Consider the following 13,070-nt stretch of genomic DNA (forward strand, 5'->3'; position numbering starts at 1 on the left):
TTTTTCACACGTATTCCTTTAACAAAGACTCCACTAACAGTTCTTGACAGTCATGAAGGAAGCTTTGTGGTCGGAGAAATAGACTGATATATGTTCGACTTGGTACACCAATGCTTGATTCTCAAAGACGAGATCTATACAAGTGCCTCGCGAGGTTGTCACAGCCGTGGGGGAAGCAGAGGCTAAGCGCCACCGCCGAGAAGACCCTGCCGTTCGCGCCGCCGAAGCGGAGGCTCATCGCCGCCGTCGAGAGCAACCAGCAGTAAGCGAGGCTGAAGCAGAAGCTCATCGCCGCCGCCGAGAAGACCCTGCAGTTCGCGCCGCCGAAGCGGAGGCTCATCGCCGCCGTCGAGAGCAACCAGCAGTAAGCGGAAGCGGAGGGGGGCGGCGTGTACACCCAGCGGCAAACGATGGGGGCAGAAGCGCGCGCAGCAAGCGGACAACACGATAAAGGGAGGAGGGAAGAGATAGCAGCGACTGACTGATGCCGCTGACGGCGATAGTGAGTCAACCCCAGCTATCCGCCACACAAGAACAGGGGGGGGGGGGGGACCCTTTCCTCCTCTTTCTGCATGGCGGCGACGGTGTTCTATGCAGTCACGTTATCTTGACTCTCTAGCGGCGTCAGCGGCATCCAGCGGTATCAGTCGGTCGCTGCTAGCGCTGGGGGGATGAAAGGGGGGCGGAGCTGGTTACGAGGCCGACGCCGACGACGACGCCGACGACGACGCGAAACCCAGGACGCCAAAGAGCTGCGCTCTAAAACAAAAACAAATATACATGCGAAATAGGGACGCAATGTGACAGTCCAACACAAGGGCTGAGTGCTTTCGCTCGCCTATTCGTACCAATTTTGTTAGCTCTTTTGTTCTTGTAGACCACATCTAACTAGCCAAGCAAACTGCCCTTCGAACTAGAGGCGTGCGACCAAATCGAAAAAGAATCGAATTGGTTCGATTATCAAATAATTTTTCAATATTTTTTTAATAATGAACTGTCGTTTTCGCTATTAGTTAATCAAAACAATTCCCATATTAGTATAATTCAACATTACCAAGCTTCTGTCATTACTATTGCATCCTTCCCCCGTCCTCCGTGTCATTATATACTTAGCATTACATCACATCCCTTTACGTTAGATTTCTATAATGCAATAGAGATTAGAATTTCTGACCACTATTGCAATCGTTGTTAGCAATACTATATCAAGGTAATGGACTCACATGGGTGTGCGGGAAGAGTAGGTCATGTGGGCCGCAGTGAGCGCCGTGGGGACCAGCAATCCAGGGAGCAAATCACTGTAGAAAACGAAGCCTCTCAGGTACGCTTCGATGAGGTACCGATGCTTGTTGTGCAAGGGCAGCTCTATGGAAACCATCTTGTGCGTAGCGTAAACAAAAGAGTAGATCTCCGGATAGTTGTCAGGCCAGTCCTTGAGCAAAGTTTCGTAGCGAGCGATTGCCGCTTCGGCAATGTCTGTGGGCACAGTCGGGAGCAGAACGAGTTGATCGGTGCGTAAGCCTTCGGCGATTTGTAGCCAGTTGCCGGCAGCCGACCAAAGCGAAGGACCTGAACGATTGTACTGCCTCAAGATAGCATCATATAAGTTCTGGATGGTGTTCCTTGTCTCGGTGGACCAGCCGAATACGTGGGACGTCACCTGTTCGCAGAAGTGAGCCATGGCACGGCAAGTGACCTCGAGGCACTTCCTTGTCACGACGAGATTCTCGAAGAAGAAGTACTTCTTTTGTACAAAAAGGAATAACACGTCAGCGACAGCCTGAAGAGACAGGTACGCTCCAAGTGCTTCTTTTTTGGTGACCGTGCTAAGCAGGCTCACAACGTCTCGGATCTTGTTGAAATCAGCTACCAGCACCTTGGCAGCGTGGGACAGGTTCAAGTACTCCTGAAACAACGACGACCAAACTGGCGGTGGTACAGCCGGCGTAAGATTGGACAGCATATTCAGATTGTGCAGTTCGGTTGTAGGCGTGTTGCCGTAGAACGCTTTGTGCACGGAGTCATCAATTTTCACGAGCTCAGAGACCGTACTCTTGGGCAGCGAGACGAATGAATTCACTATATCCTCGTTCAGGTAGTCTCCAAATTGACGGCCCAGCTTCTCACGAAGGGATTTTCCTCTCGTTATACTCGGATACTTCTCTAGGCCGTCAATAGCGAGGCTGACGCCAAAGATCACGTCAATGCCTTGGGTAATTGAAGTGCGCACGATTTCTCTGATCAAGTTCTCCGTGGTTAAGTCTGCAGAGAAGCGCTGAACCAAGGCCTTGAGATGGTCAGCTACTTTCGGCGCGACGTTGGCGTCGCCTGAGGAGCTCAGGAATTGATGGCATGACCTGGAAAAAGTGCAACAACTGTGTGAAAAGATGGTTCTTTAAATGTGTTAGCTTAGGAATAAAATTTATGACACATGATCTCTTTTGTTGCTGAGGAGAAAAAGTGAGCATTGGACTTCTGTTATATTGCTCCGTTAGAGAATTCGTTCTTTGAATTTAGTCCTTGCTACAAAAATCATTGTAGTAAATTTATTTTGCAAGCCAAAATAATTACACATATGTATGGTTTTATTGATTACAAACATGAATGAACCAAAAGAGCTGTTCAAGTTCAAGGAAACGAGTGCTCGTATTGCTTAATAAACAATGAGTATTTCATTTCTCCGGGTCGAGTGCGCGATTGTGCACAAGAAGTAAACGCTCCATCATGTGACGAAACGATCACCCTATAGTATCTGACGTCAGTCTAGCTTTTCAGAATGCTACCAAAGCACACTACTAAATAGAACCAGAATTTCCGCTTTAGCGGGGCGTTTACTTAAACATCTGAGAAAAATTTATAGACCTGCTCAGTTCCACCACTCTCAAGTGCTGAGCCAAAGCATATATATATCGCGATATCCAAAAAATAGATAACATACATGCTTCTATCATCGTATACCGCCAAGTCATGGCACAAAAGCGGGCCAGTATTCTTTCAAGGGAAAAATATTCGTTAGATTTGCCATGATTCTTCAGGCGAACCCAGTTCGGCGACCGTTGATCAAACGTTGCAGCAATACTCGACCAAGAAATACCGTGAAGAAACAACACAAGAACATTACGTGTTGTGCACATGTGCCAAGCCCACCTGTAAGCACGAGCAAATAGTAGACCTCCGGGTTCACTTCCAAGCTCCAGAGCGCTGTCGAAGCGCAGGTTATTGTCGAGCCTGGAGTAAAAGTTGCTCACGGACATTTGCTCTAGGTCTTCGTTGTCCCGCCAATGGTAGCAGACGTACCTGAGAAGAGTAGTGAAACCGTTAGACTGATAAGACTTCCGCGCAATCAGAAAGCCAGTTGGTTTGGCCGAAATCACCGCACCAACTGAAAGACTACCAACTTCGCATTCATTTTGGAGAAGGCGCGAACTTTAAAGACTCTCCGCAGGAATGAAACGCTCCCTAATGTCATTCTCGTGGTCTGTCTTTTTTTTTTCTTATTTTTTTCAGAATCACTTCATTCCAACTTATCCAGCATGCTGTTCAACAATTTGGTTGCGTACGGATGTTCAATAAAAACATGTATTTACTATAAAAATCAGACAGCGAACTCTTTCTATTGTTGTTGCATGCATGACGACGGTAGATGGTCCGAAACGCTGTTTGCACCGCTTGCTCGGCTGCTATCATCGAGATCAGCGCTAAGCATTCAATATACTGCTAGTGGTAACAACGAGAGTAAGTGTATAGGCTCGTTGCGGACAAGGACAAAAGACGTTACAGTACGTATTTTGCCCTAAGTGCACCAAATACATACTCGTCCGCAGCGCATTATTAGCGGCGAGAAGTTGGAGTGGTGCCCTCACGGCCAGGACGCCGCTCACTACGGCTCGCTCGGGTGTCGTTCGTGCTCTTTTGCTTCGCTCATGCTCGAGGTATTGAGCCCGCCAGCCGTACTTCCTCAAGGAGGTTTTAGCTGTATTCTGATCTCACGCCTAAACTGCAGTGTTCTGTTTTTTTGTGTCATGTGAATAGCAAGAAATGTGCAACTTGTACACTGCAAGCTATGTAAAGTTGAAGGGATCTACTGTTTTAGCAATGCAGAGATGTGGCATATCTGTCCATGAATTATGTGCCAAAAGAAAGCCCGCAAATTGAGCATGCAACATTTTGCGTAATGCCTTGTTCAAAAAATGACATTCCATTATTACTTAGTTATGGCAGACATTGCATTTTATATGGTCGGCAATCTTGGTATTTAGGGTCAACAGTATGAATCCCTATGTTACAACGACACTGCCTGTGAGGCTTTCATCAATATTCTTATTCCTCTCATGAGTTTTCTTTTTTTCAAGTCAAATGTTGGCAAAGTAATATCACGCAAGAGAAACAATTAGGTAAGCATCTTATATGAAAAAAATCTATTACTACTTTAACATTTCTCCGAAATTAGCACCCAGAAAAAGCATTGTTCATAGTTACTAACGCTACTGTGTATAATACGTATGGTATATACTTCATGAATACCATAGCATCAGCCCCCTGAAAAAAAATTGTAAGAAATTATAAGTAATAAAACGTTTCATAGTGACCTGCACAAGTCCTTATCGACAATATGGCCCACCCCTCCCGAACGAGAGCAACAGACTGTCGTTATGACGAGGCACGCTTTGTTCACATAAACCCTCGGTCGAGAACTTCGAAATTAAACAAAATAGCAGTTCTTTGTAGCGCCGATTGGAGTGCTCACAGTATATTGCTACATACAATAAAGCGCTGCTCAGCCTGTTTGAAGAGGACAGTCCAAGTATGTTTTATATCAGGATTTCTCGAACCTCCATGGTTTTATTATACAAACTGAGAACTATTATTTTCATCAGTCCACAAAAGAGCTGTGTCGTGCGCCTAAACCACAAAGAAGACACTATTAGCCTCATATAAATCAACTTGGCTTGTGACTTCCTCCGGTGAATGACGTCTTCAATGCGTGCCATACTGCTAATGAACAAGGCTTCGGCTTCTCGATGGCTGGAGCCTCGTGTTCTAAACCGAATATCTCGCTCAAAAAGTTAGGCTGCGCACCTGTGTCCGCTTCTCAGAACAGATCCGTCATAGCTATTCCTCAAGCAACAACCAACTGCAAATTTATGAACCGATTGGAACGTGTAACACTGAAATGTATATAACTGTCGGTCCATGCATTTTCATGCGCTGCCTACAGCTTAAAGCCTCAATTATCATTAGTTCTAATATAAGCTCAAAATTATCGCTGCCTAAAATTACCCAGTAAAAAAAGGCCTAGTATTGAGAAGCGGTTCAAAAAAAAGCAAGGATCTGTAGGCTGCAGTGGTAACTCACTCCTCGTGCTCCTGCCGAGCGTTTTTGGCAAGAAAAGCGAAAATACAACATTTTTCTATTAACTATTCGTTGTGAGCAAACTAGTTTCGGCGAGTTAAAATCGGGGTAAATCTTGAAGAAACAATATAAAGCCAGCGTTTGGTTCCCTCTTGTTGCACCACAGCAAATATTGTCGCCTCACTGGATTGTTATATCCTATATTCTTGCGCTTATAATTTTTGAATCCACGTGAACTAACACTAAGGCGTGCAGAACCACGCGCAAAAAACCCGCACCGTACTGGCCTGATCTCCATTGGCCGGCACTGCATTTACACTGAGAGGTATAGCCTTGTCTGGGAAATAAGCGCTTTGATAAATTTTCGCAAAGGAATCTGCCGTACGCATATATTTCAGAACATCACCACGAGAGTACATACAGAACGAGAGCACACAAACAGAAACACTGCAGGAGGTGGCTGGACACCACCCCAACTGCAGCAAACGAAAAGCGCGAGTGCTTGCCCTGACGTCACGTGAACGGCGCTCGCAGCACCCCTGTCGGTCCTTCTAATGGCCGAAACGTTCACTTCTCCTAATGGACCATGCACCAGCAAGTTCAAATTGCCGCTGTAGTACAGCACTCTTTTTAATACGAAGATTTGTTTGCAAACCTTCCTGAACTATGCTAAAGCATGGCTGCTAGGCCAATGAAAGCACGCGCTTAATGAATCGGTTCATATCTAGCCCCATCTTATACTACCCCGAAAGAGGCGCAGGTTTCAGGCTATATTTTCTACAAATTCAAACTTTGAAACAAGAAACGGCACCTACATACACTTACTAAAACAAATGTACGCCTTCGAGCGCATAGTTCCTTTATGAAAACGAAGTTTTCTACGACTTCTTTCCCGGAGTTTGGCGCGCCTGTTTGATCGGCTTCTCGCCGGATAAGGTGGGTCCACCCTGCTTAGAGCGCAGTAGTAAAGAAGATCGCGTGATGAAAGGTACGCCGATCCTGGAGGCAGTGTAACTAGCGGTCGCGTTTGCTGCACTGATCGCGCAGTAGGGCTTTTTTTCTTTGCGTCTGGCTGATCTGCCGGGAAGACACGCAATGGTTGTGCTGCAGAACGGATTGCAGAAGATGAACAAGTTCAATACATATTAATCTAAAAACAATATACGCCCCACAAAGCAGTAAGTCCGGCGTCCGTTGTTATAATCCGATGGTAACAAAACCCACGTGACACAGCAACGACGTCACGTTCCTGGCACTGGACCTGCTGCGGTTCGCACTGCGAAATCCCACGGTGAATAGAAACACCGTCGGACCCGGCTCACTCTCAAAATTGGATGGAGATGTAGATGAGGAGATTAAGCTGGAATAAGGTGTAGTAAAGTGGATTAAGGTGGAGTTATTTAGCTGCTTCGTGGAATCTTTGCTTCGCATAGATTCCGAGATGTGCGTTGGATATGCATGTTGCTTTTTTTTTCCTTTTCCACATTTTTTGTCACGCAGCCTTGCCTGTGAAAGTCGTGACAAGGGTCCGCCAAGAGGTCTCCGGCCCGGTCGAGGTAGTAGAAGGCACGTAGGCACTCGTCGGTGTCGCAAATCCGCGTGCCGCCCGAGCTGCTCTTGTCCTCAGGAATGAGCAGCGCGAACAGCATGAAAGCTCCGACGAGCAGTAAGGCCACCGCCACGCACATCGAAAACGCGAGGCGATTCTTTTGGATCACCGCCGAGGTCCGCGATGCCGTGTACTCGCGGAAGCTGATGTTGCCGACTGCGCGTGACAGTGAGACGCTGTACTGAAAGTGTCCGGAAGGCAGCGACGGGGCCTCCAGTATGAAAATCCATCCAGCACGTGCTGTTAGGAAATCAGCCCAAAACGGCAGGCGGCCTTGAGAGGTCGAAATATTTTTATTTTCCGTTGCTTACGACCTGTTTATTAGGATTACTGCGCAAACGAAATCAAAGGAGAACTAATTCGTGCGTAAATAGAAGAAATGCATCGGAGGCGAACGCAGGGACTTCGCTACTTTATATATATATATATATATATCGTCCAGGAACTCAAACTGCGTGATTTCATTAGAAACCTTGCACAAGGGCAAATCTTTCATCCTGCAAAGACAGTTTTACAAGGTATAGCAAACGTGTTAGTAGGTGCACGAACACCTTTATATAAGTTGTTAATCCTTCATTGTATTCTGAGTTTCTTGATCAATCCTAGTGGGATGTTTTTAGTAAAATGGGTGCTAATGGGTAAACTAAAGGTTGTAAAGCTGATAAACACTTTTTACACCCTTACAGTGTTAAAATGTGTGGCGTGTACCCCCAGTTCAAGGTTGATGTGCCCACCAGTCACGCCATGATGAACATTGACACCTTCGTACCAAGAACGAGCGGAAAAAAGCTGAAACTAACACCACCTTCCAGCCTCTCTCACCTCCATAACCGATGCCAAAACGTGTTTGACTGCTGTTTCTCATTATTCTTTAAAATATAGTTGCTTATGTAATGCTGTTATGTTAATGTTGTACTAACTTGGTACTATCTAAGGTTAAACCCGAGCCCCCCTTCCTTTCTTTTTGTAGCCCCAAATTTTTACTTTATGGCTTCAGCCTCGAGACTAAATAAATGAAAAGAAAGGAAATCTACAAACTGCCAAACGCCCTTTAATGTGCCTTTTTTTTAACTTCTTTCCCACAGCATGTCTCCAAAGTGAATTTCCGAAGGCTCAGAGCCATAACTTTCACAACATGTGCGTCACATCTATAGCTGGAGTTTAGGGGAAAAAGAGCCTGATTAGTAAGAACAGCCCACAACGCCAGTTGGTGAATGGTTTAGGCTACCATTGATTTACATTTGACGTAATACAGACTCGTCTCAGTTGTTGAATTTCGACTCTCGTTTTATTCTTCTTAGCAAAACCGAGTCATTTTTCCTTGCGTGATTGAGCAGTTTCGTCGATAATTTCTAATTTGAAGTGTGGCAGTGAAAGTTGAGATGAGTCACGTGATAGTGGAGAAGATATATTTAAAGCAATTTCTGCAGGACAATACTGTACTAGAAACATCATTAGGATAAATAATATAAGCTTTAATGAGAAAAACCGAATTTCTTCTTTGTTTTACAGTCAAGCTGTCAGCATCTAATTGGTCAGGATTTTTTGGTCTGTGCTCACCCAAAAAACGGTGAGCTACCGCCACCACGGCAGCTGAAAAACGCTTTGTGTTGGAGTTTATAGGAATTCTCGCATATTCGGATTACAACCCGATGCAATCATGTCGGCAGGCTGTGTGGAAGTCGTGCATAACGTATTTTATGACACATTTTACTTTGGGAAATTCAATCAGCTCAATAACGCACTTGCGCTAGGTGGAGGGTTTGCTAGAATGAGGATGTTTGCTGCACTTTCGCGCATGCGCGTGCGCGCGTGACGAGTGTGTGCCTTGTGTGTGCGCGCAATGCATCCATCCTTGATGCGTGAGTGATCTGCCCGTTGCATCTGTCGCATAGTGTGTGCTGCGAGCGCAGCCGACATTATGGCAAACCCTGTCGAAAACCGGCACCGTCACTTGGCGGCCGAGCCCACTCAGACATACCTGAAACGGCAGCTGGAAAATGGGTTTTTTTTTTCGCTTTCCGCTGAACACAATTACGTTTTCTCCTTCGGTACAATTACAATCCAAAGCCTTCATTTGTGCACCTTGTATGTAAGTCGTACTTTACGCATTTTCTAACACAATTTACATTTAAGCATTCATTTAGTGCAATAAAGCTCTGGCGCTTGGCAGAGGGCATGAAGAATGAGAATATGTGCTGCACTTCCGCACACGTGGCGCGCGCGTGACTTAGGTCGCTTGTGATTGGCGGGGCTTGTGTAACGTCGTCTAATGTCGGTAACAGCTTTGCTCTACATCCACTTTCACAAAGAGGAATGGAGGCGGTTTCTTTCTTTTCTTTATTTGTTCGTGTGTTTCTTTATTTCAGTGTTTTCTTTTTTCGACCGCAAGTTCCGAGAAATTTGCCACAATTGTGCTGTGGCTGTGGCGTTCTTAACATACAAGTCATGAAGAAGGACAAAAGACGGGCTTAGTTAGCGATGACCTGAGTATTAGCGTGATCCTGAAGTGCCCTACCTACCTTAGTTTTATCGACAATAATTGTAAGCCATGAAATGACCTCAACTTGCGCTTTATTCACATTTATACTTTACGAAATGAGAAAAGAAAACTAAGGGTTAAGGTCTAAAGTCGCAGTTCTGTCTACCACAGTTAGGACAGCCAGGCAGTCAAGCCAAGCCAAGCCAACCAGCCAGTTGTGCAATTAGCCAGCCAGCCAGTCCGACATAGCAGTCAAGAGAGTAATTAATATGCGTAAGGGATCACACTACTTACACCTGACTTTTAGGTTTCTGGCAAAGGTTCTCAGTCTGGTGGAGCTTCTTCGGCGTCCCACCTTGTCAGACATCGTGAGTGCAAGCGGGCTGGACTTTACCGAGGTGGTGGCGAGCACCTGCCATCGTGACGGCGGCATCGACGTTGTATATAACGGTGTGGGAACCTATAAAATGGAAGACAGTGTAATCCCTTTGTTAACCGAATGACGTCTTTTAGACAAACGGACCTGGTTAGTTGCTGTACTTGACTGACGTAAGCTTATCGACGCTCGGCTATTGTTCTAATTGCAACAAGTTCCCTTAAACTGCCTCAACGACTGTCTAACTTCAATGCATCTGGCCCAAGCACAATGATTACTCTGAATTTACAGTTGAAACTAAATGAAAGCAATCCTGCAATTCTATTGCGCGTCTCAACTAGGAGAGCTTTATACAGCGTGCGTTACACTCATTAGACTTACATGTGAAACTTTCATAGAACTCTGAAATAGCATCATTCTTATCAAGTGCACTTGAGGCTTTTTGTGCCCTTTAAGTAAAAATTTCTACTTGACATGAACTCCTTAAAAATATATTTTAATGTTGCGTTAGATTTCTTTCTTGTATCACTACATAGTGTTTCGACGTTATGTGCACAACATCAATGCAGATCATGAGTCCGACGATGGTCAAGGGATAACTGAATGAATGAATGTTTATTTTCATCTTGAGTACAATTTCAAGAAAGGTGCAGGGGCGAAAGGCGCACAGCGCCTGACAGGGGCCCCTGTACCCGCAATATACGCTTTTATTATACATTATTTAGTGGTAGTTCATTGGCAGTCAGCGGACACACATAATGTCACATATTTTAACACACTGTACACGAGTTTACACGAACTGAGAACAGAATCGACAAAATTATTGGGTTACAGTTTGTTTACTGATATAGACGGTGAAATAATAAAATGTTCCCCTTTTACCCCCTCTTCCCCTTTCCTCCCCGGTCCACAAGCAATAAAGTACAGGTTATAAATGTAAATTACCATAGTACGCTAAAGTGCAGCATATAACCCTGAACATGTAGGTATCCACGTTAAACAGAAAAAAAAACGAAAAAAGCGGGTTATAATGTGTTCATGTTGCAACAACTTAGGTACTTTGGCCTCTGGCCTCTAGAAACTTATGTTATCAATATAGTTTGGACCAATGAAATACCTATTTACAGGCAGTTGCAAAGTTTTCGAAAAGTAATAATCTGCAAGCAACATTTGAAGCGTGGCAGTTTGGGCGAGTTGGTATGTCATGACTTTTTTAGGCTTGTAGCGCAGCTCAGAAAGAGCAAAATAAGGAAGGAGGTAGGGGTAATGAAAGGGAACGGAAAACTCTGTCACTCTGTTTTCCGTTCCCTTTCATTACCCCTACCTCCTTCCTTTCTTGCTCTTTCTGAGCTGCGCTACAAGCCTAAAAAACATTTGAAGACTTGTAGCCAAGTATTGGCGTTGAAAACCCACAACCGTACAGTTTCCGATAAATCTCTTTGGCTTACCATGAAACTAGCGGTAGCCCTGCCACATTTCGTACGCACCTTCGCGCTTTCAAGTTATTGTACAGATAACCCAAGCAACATAGGCTATAAGCACGAAGACAGTGTTCACGACTCCTTTATGCGGGAGTAAGTGCGTGTCTCATATTTAACTCTATTGTCCAGATCTATCGTAATTTCCCCAACAAAATACATTCACTCCGATCGTGCACAGTCAGTGTAAACACCTTCATTCGGAGATTGCGAGAAGAACTACGGGAAATGGAGTTGAATACGGGACTGAGCAGTTACTCCCGTGTAAAGAAGTTTGACAGCAATAAGTAATATTAACGTACACCCCTGCATGTTTCTTTTAATATCGCATGAGCCCGTGGACTCATCAGATTAGCAGCGCCTTATAACGGCGTGAAGTGGCGAGATCGCCCATAATACGTTCGAGCACCCGAAGCAATCTTCAGTGCGAGCGTCGTCTGCTACGTTATTCCCTTCAGGAGTCCACGCGCTCTGCCTTCTTTAACCGTGGGTACCTCATCGTTCACAGCCTACAGATCCTATGTGCTGATAAGTTCCTGTCTTTCTTATATCTCACCCTGATTCCGTAGCCCGTGCGCGGGTGCGGTAACACGAAAGCAAATTTGAAATTTCATCGCAGATGACGCATCTTAGACAGGCACATGTTCTGATTCACAGCTTTTCTTTTTATTCTGTATACAGGAGCGTGCCGATAACCTTCGCATGGTATGCGTCCTTCTGGAGTGAACAGCGTTGGAGACCAACCCAGCACTAAAGTGCACGCATGCGCGTACTATTGTCTAATCTGATCGTTTCTCGCCATTATAAGACGCTGATATGCCGCGCGGTGTACGCTCGAGCGATATTATTAAAAAATGCAGGGGTGTACGCTTTGAAAGCGCGTAAGTGTTTCTATAGCGCTGCTAATTTTCCTAAGAATTGACACCTGTTCGTTGTGACCCGTAGAGCTCTTCCTGTCACGCTGGAGTTCAACACACTCCGTCATCGCTACCGCGCTGCCAGAAATAGCAGGCGATGTAAGAGGAGCCTTGGCCACGCCCATGTCGCCCTCTTTTGAACCTGCAGGCGACAAGAGACGCCCCTTGTTTTTAGCAATCACTTTCTGAGATCGCGCGACAGAAAAATAAATTATTACAGGAGTCTAATGACGTTCTCATTCTCCCGACATAGCATCTGCACGCAGCAGTCTCATACGCACAACAACTAAGGAGACGTTGTTAGCATAAATACTCATTCCAACGTTAAAGTGCCTCGACTCAGGGTTTAAGGAACACCCGCAGCCCTTACCTCTCTTCCTCACGGGCATGTTAAACCCATTTTCCATTTCATGATTACCTATTCTTTTCTATCTTTCACGACTGCATATTCCTATGTACAGTGTTTTCGAAACAGACTTTCTCACTGATCCCTGCTATCTCACACCCACCGTGCCGCAATCCCTTCTGCGGCGACTGCTCTTTCTTCGGCGCAGCAGGAAAATCCCCTTGGCTTTTCAGCGGTGAACTTCCTTCTTTACAAGCTTCAGCGCAGAGTCACAGCTGCTGGTTAGAAGTGGAGTTCAAGTCTAACCAGAGACGGCTCTCAGTGACTGAACGCATTCTCGAAAGCCATGCTTCTGTGTGCTGCCAATGCCACAAGCAATTAGTGGTTTCCTAAACCCTGCGTCTGTGGCGTGTTTCTAGCTACCAAAATGACTTCCGCCGCATTCGACCAGCAAAACCGCAGCCTTTAGGTTTCGCATTCTAAATCCAGAGGGTACCACTTTATGGGACG

The sequence above is a fragment of the Dermacentor variabilis genome, chromosome 2 (assembly GCF_050947875.1).
Source record: "Dermacentor variabilis isolate Ectoservices chromosome 2, ASM5094787v1, whole genome shotgun sequence".
NCBI lineage: Eukaryota > Metazoa > Arthropoda > Arachnida > Ixodida > Ixodidae > Dermacentor > Dermacentor variabilis.